Source organism: Bos indicus x Bos taurus, chromosome 22 (assembly GCF_003369695.1).
Source record: "Bos indicus x Bos taurus breed Angus x Brahman F1 hybrid chromosome 22, Bos_hybrid_MaternalHap_v2.0, whole genome shotgun sequence".
In the NCBI taxonomy this organism is placed as follows: domain Eukaryota; kingdom Metazoa; phylum Chordata; class Mammalia; order Artiodactyla; family Bovidae; genus Bos; species Bos indicus x Bos taurus.
In genome coordinates this window covers 29307762-29314245 of record NC_040097.1, presented here as the reverse complement: position 1 = coordinate 29314245, position 6484 = coordinate 29307762, and the positions used below count along the sequence as shown (strand labels likewise).

The following is a 6484-nucleotide window of genomic DNA, read 5'->3' as shown; positions in this document are numbered from 1 at the left end:
TGGGACCCCATATCTGAAAAACAGGAACCTGGAAAGCAGGCTTTCCAACCCACCCACAGTCAAAGATATGCACCCAAGGTGTTGGCATATGGCTTGATGTACTACCAAAATTTCTGTGAAACTCTTGTTGCATCCAAAAACTCCTTACAATTCATTTTATTTCTCAATGTATCTGTTTATTTTAAAGATTTTCTAAAAATATTTTAAGCTCCGTGCCACAAAGTATAATTGGCATTTCTTAAAGGTTCCTCATGCTTCCAAATACAGCCTGACCCAGCTCTTCCTACCATGGGATTGCTCATACCCTCGTCTCCACACTGAAAATAAAAGGTCTGAGTGATCACAATAGTTTTAAATGTTACATTTTACCCAGTGCTTTTACGTTGATCAGCATCATCAAAACATTAATAGCCAACATTAATTACATACATACTGTATGTCAGGTATTATGGGAACTCTTTACACACACACTCTCATTTAACAGTTAAAATATTCCTATAAGCCAGCACTGTTTACTTCTCAATGTACAGATATGGAAACTGAGGCTTAGAAAAGTTAAATAACTAGTACTTAGTTCCACAGCCAATAAAATCTGGATTTTGATGATTCCTACAGTTGGTGAAATGAAATCCCTGTGCCCAACACACCATGAGGCCAAACACCACCAACACGTCAGAGTTGCGAACAGTTAAAGGTTTACTGAGGGCCCTGCAAGGAGATGGATGGCTCCTGCCTTAAAAACCCCAAACTCCCCAAAAGCTTTCAGGAAAGTCCTTTCATAGGAAAGGTGAGGGAGGGGTATGGTAAGTTCCTGCAAAGTTCTTGCTGTGAGAGCCTTTGTTCTTGAGGTGAGTCAGGGCACAAATGATCCCGTAAATCGCCACCAAACAAAAGTTACTCTCTGTTCTGACAAGAAAGGGCAAGGATCTCAAGGCACAACTTTTAACCTCTGAGGCCCAGGTCCTGGCTGAGAGAATGCAGATCTCAGCTAGCAGCTCCCTCAGGGCCAGTCCTCAGGCCCCGCCACTGCTGAGGGAGTCAGGCAACCAGGACCTTCCAGGCCCTCGGGTTACTCAGGCTGCCCACACAGTGGGGGCAAGTCCCACAGACCATGTTCCAAGCAGACAACTGCTGCCTCTAGGCCTCAGAGGTAAGGATGGGGGAGAGGTTCACCATGGCCTCAAGGTCTGGGCCTGGCTAGTGGGCGGACTTGGCAGGGGCTCTGGAACCCTGCAGGACACATCCCCCATCCCGTTCCCTGGGCCTTCAGCTCACCCAGTGGCCAGGGGCCAGGGGAGCTAGAGAGCTAGGGAGAAGGCCAGGACCCATCTCTTACCTCACTCTCTACCTCAGGACCACAGCTGTGCTGACTGTTGACAGACTAGCCCAGTAGGTACTTTTTTAACAGTTGGTCTCTTGGGGGAGGGGCCTACTGTAGCACCAACCAGTGGCTGAGTGGGACCACTCACCTTCACTCTTTGACAGATGCTCACTTGGGGGAGGGGCCCATTACCAAGCCAACCAGTGGCAGAGTATGACCATTAATAGTCCCAAGGTAACCTTCCTGGCAACAGTACATGAACCGTGAACTTCCAGATGTTCAAGCTGAATTTAGAAGAGGCAGAAGAATCAGAGATCAAATTGCCAACATCTGTTGGATCACCAAAAAAGCTAGAGAGTTCCAGAAAAACATCTATTTCTGCTTTATTGACTATGCCAAAGCCTTTGACTGTGTGGATCACAATAAACTGTGGAAAATTCTAAAAGAGATGGGAATACCAGACTACCTGACCTGCCTCTTGAGAAACCTGTATGCAGGTCAGGCAGCAACAGTTAGAACTGGACATGGAACAATAGACTGGTTCCAAATCAAGAAAGGAATATGTCAAGACTGTATATTGTCACCCTGCTTATTTAACTTATATGCAGAGTACATCATGAGAAATGCTGGGCTGGATGAAGCATAAGTTGGAATCAAGATTGCCAAGAGAAATATCAATAACCTCAGATATGCAGATGACACCACTCTTATGGCAGAAAGTGAAGAAGAACTAAAGAACCTCTTGATGAAAGTGAAAGGAGAGTGAAAAAGTTGGCTTAAATCTCAACAGTCAGAAAACTATGATCATGGCATCTGGTCTCATAACTTCATGGCAAATAGATGGGGAAACAGTGGAAACAGTCACAGACTATTTGCGGGGGGGGGGGGGGGGGGGCCTCCAAGATCACTGCAGATGGTGATTGCAGCCATGAAATTAAAAGAGGCTTGCTCCTTGGAAGAAAAGCTATGACCAACCTAGACAGCTTATTAAAAAGCAGAGACATTACTTTGCCAACAAAGGTCCATCTTGTCAAAGCTATGGTTTTTCCAGTAGTCGTGTGTGGATGTGAGATTTGGACTATAAAGAAAGCTGAGCACCAAAGAAGTGATGCTTTTGAACTATGGTATTGGAAAAGACTCTTAAGAGTCCCTTGGACTGCAAGGAGATCCAACCAGTCCATCCTAAAGGAAATCAGTCCTGAATATTCATTGGAAGGACTGATGCTGAAGCTGAAACTCCAATACTTTGGCCACCTGATGCAAAGAAGTGACTCATTTGAAAAGGCCCAGATGCTGGGAAAGATCAAAGGTGGGAGGAGAAGGGAACCACAGAGGATGAGATGGTTGGATGGCATCACTGGCTCAATGGACATGAGTTTGAGTAAGCTCCGGGAGTTGGTGAAGGACAGGGAAGCCTGGTGTGCAGCAGTCCATGGGGTCGCAAAGAGTTGGACATGACTGAGCGACTGAACTGAACTCAACCTTCCTGGCAGTGCTGCAGTCCATGGGGTTGCAAAGAGTCAGGTGTGACTGGGTGACTGAGCAACAGCAACAGCAAACCTTCACCTGGCAATGGGGCGCCACAGGCCGCATGCTACGGGTTATGCATGGCCACACTCTTGTTACACTATGACATACTGTCTGTTCATATTTGTTTTTCACACTACTTGCAGAGACTTTATCAGACTCGCACATTCAAAAGAGGAAACCAATACTTCCAGTTTCCCATCATATACTGAATAAGCAGCAGAAGTATCAGTTCAATATCTTCTGACTTTAAGAGCTTCCATTCTACCACAGCTGCTCGTATCATTTCCAGTTTCACATTTCTAGAAATCATGACAGAAAAAAGCTTAAATGAGTCAACGGAACACGAGGAAACTTGGAGTCCTTATTTTCATGTAAATCGTCTCCGAATGAAGGTCAAGACATAAAGATTCAATGACCTTAATTGTAAAAGAATTAGAAATTCCATTAGTAACTATCACAATTTAATAATGTTCATTTTTTCTAAGAATGGGTGATAGTTACAGGAAATTATAGCTACCTCTTAATTTCTAAGACTGTTTTTTCAAACGCACTTTCCTAGTTAAAGATTAGGTGGCTTTTTCAGCTGCCAATAACAAAAAGGTTGAGAAAAAAAAAAATTTGCTATTAAGAAGTTTCCTATCTTCAGACTGCTTCTAACAGGAATGCACAGTGGTAAGTTCCCTGTCCCTAGAGAAACAGGCAGAAACTAGACAAACTTGTCAAGGATGGGACAGAAGAGACTCACAATCTTTTCGGTTGACAGACTTTTTGAGACTGTCATAACATTGAGAATGTCATGGACATTTTCCCCACAAAAACACAGAGGTGTGCAAAATTCTGCATACACTGGGGTAAGAGGCTTTGCTCTGCCATGTCTATATGGCAGGAAATCTCTTAGTCTGCAATGACTTCATAAGTATAGGTATAGAAAACAATATGTTGACTGGGCAGGTTTTCCATGGGCTTTGGCTCATCTCCCTCCCTCCCTCCCTCCCTCAACCAGGTTTCCAAATACCTATGGAAAAAAGCAGTTGCAACATGGCATATTTTGTATGGCCTACCAGATGATTTATTTATTTATTTTTATTTGTTCAACCAAGAGCTATCACATAAAAAGATTTCTAGGTTCTGATGAATAAAATCAGAGGTTCAAGGTAACCATGGGCATTTCAAGAAAACACCCATTTGCTGAAGCTGAGTGAAGACCAAACCATGCCTTTAGATGAGGCCGGGCCAGTTTGTCATAGCCCTTATCACCATCTACTGTCATCCTCAGCCTGATTTACTAATTTATGTTTCTTATTTCACTATGCATTTCAGCTTGTGATCCCTGAAAGAGAAAAATCTTTTTTGGTCCAAAGTTTTCCAAACTGGCCCTCAAAGCAGCTGGCATGCTTCTGTTTAACCAGTGTCTCTCAACAGAGATACACATAGTACTTAAGGGAGGGGAAAGAGTGAGCTTAGGGCCAAATCAAACATAGGAGAAGATAAACCTTTGACAAAAGTCTAAGGAACAACCAAATAGACACATTAATTTTCAGTCCACATGCCCATTTTCTCCTGATGACCAGAAAGAGGTGGTCACCTCCTGATGACCACTTAGCAAGCTTTTAGAGACCAGAGACAAGGTGCAGTTCTTTCAACCAGAAGCTTTCTCTCCAAGCCCACTGACTATGAGCTTGAACTTGGAGCTGTTCATACAGAAACAGGAAAAGATTCTCCCTCCTTTGCCCAATTCACCTTGTGTAACAGAGCCCTCAGCTCACTGATCAAGGACAGAGGAAGGATCTGGAAAAAAGGTAGGGACCTGAAAAGGAGATGCTTCTCCAGGGGCGTTTCCACTAAAATACAAATTCAGATTCCCAAAAAACTCCAGGGGCACCTACAGAAATGATTACAAATAGTCCTCCAATTTCATAGAACTTTCATGTCAGTACATTAGACATTGACAATTTCAACAGAGTGTTTGGATGGCAGATTCAAGTGTTTTTACATCATGCGATGAGCAGACATCTGCGGCAGTTTCATGATGATTTAGTTACATTCTCTGGATAGCAGCACATGGCCACTGATTTAAGAGGTGTTACTGTTTCTTGGATCTTCCACATTGCAGGCAGACTCTTTACCATCTCTTTACCCTGAGCCATCAGGGAAGGTTGGTTCTTACCTTATCATTACTAAGAAGACAGAGGAGCAGAGAAAGATGAAATGCTGATGGCAGTAATAAAAATTGTAGATCTGATCACCTTAATTATAGAATCACTAAACAGCATTTCACCTCAACTGAATGCTCACTGGTCTCAGCTGTATATTAACTCTGAAGGCAAAGACCTAATTTCAGAACATATAGGAAATACTGAAAATACATCAAAGAGAGAAACCAATGTCTGTAATTAGAAAACTGATCATTTATTTCTAATACTCTAGCATTGGAAAGCTGCCAGAACTTCATAATTTGTATTATAAATTCTCATGACTTGTAAGCAGTAGTCAACTTTTCCATCTTCTCCATTTTACATTTGCAGGAAGGCATTAAACACCATAGAATTATAATTTTAGTTTTGTTATTAATTGAGTTTTCAGTTTAATTCAAGCCACATAACCATTTCTGGTCTGTTTTTTCCTCTGTCAAATGAGGCATTCTATCATCCCAGAGATACTGGAAGGAAAAGATGCAATAATGGATATCTAAATGTTTGGAAAAGGCAAAGTAAGATACTACTCAGATATAAAGTGCTAGCAAGGCATGAGCGTGTTATGTAGACAACGCTTGTTGTCTCACATAAGAACCTAACTAATGGGTTGCAGCTGCTCTCCCAGTTTCACTATGCTGCCCAGGACAAGAAGAAGAAACATGCTGGAAATGTGGTAAAGAAAGACAAACTTCCAGTGAAAAAATCTGGTGGTAAGCCCCAAAAAGTAGTAGTAGTCCAAAGGCAAAGTCTGGGACAAGCTCAATAACCTAGTCTTGTTTGACAAAGCAAATATGACAAAACTCTGTAGAGAAGTTCCCAACTGTAAGTTTATAACTCTAGCTGTCGTCTCTGAGAGACTGAAGATCCGTGGTTCCCTGGCGAGGGCAGCCTTTCAGGAACCCCTTAGTAAAGGACTTATTAAACTGGTTTCAAAGCACAGAGTTCAAGTAATTCACGCCAGAAACACCAAGGATGGAGATGCCCCAGCTGCTAGTGAAGATGCATGAACAGGGCCCACCGATGTTACATTTTGAAAAAAAAAGAAAAAGCTTTATTAAATAAAAAGATAACTCATAAAAAGTTACCTTTTTGTCACAAAGACATGAAGACATATTTATTTTATTTTACTCTAAAATCTTCTTTTAAAACTCCTTAAGTTCTCTTTTCATTAAACATTCCCCCTAATAGTCTCCCAGGTAACACAATCAAGATGCAATTTAGAAAACAAGTGATTATAAACACTTAATATTCATTTACTTCTTCCATCCTGTCATTTGTTATTGTAGCATTTATAGCTTTAAATATTAGTCCCATCGTATTTAGAACAACATTGGGAAGCGCTGCTCATTTATCTACTTAAGAAAGGCAATTTGGAGGAGGGGTAGCTAGAGTGATAGCAATTTGTCATTAACAGCAGTTCTAATTAAATAACCTCATC

General features: G+C 41.8%; 1 pseudogene; it reads left to right on the top strand.

Annotated features, from left to right (window-relative positions):
• The first annotated feature begins 975 nt into the window (after positions 1 to 975).
• LOC113880465 lies at positions 976 to 6053 on the top strand (annotated as a pseudogene).
• Positions 6054 to 6484: the final 431 nt, after the last annotated feature.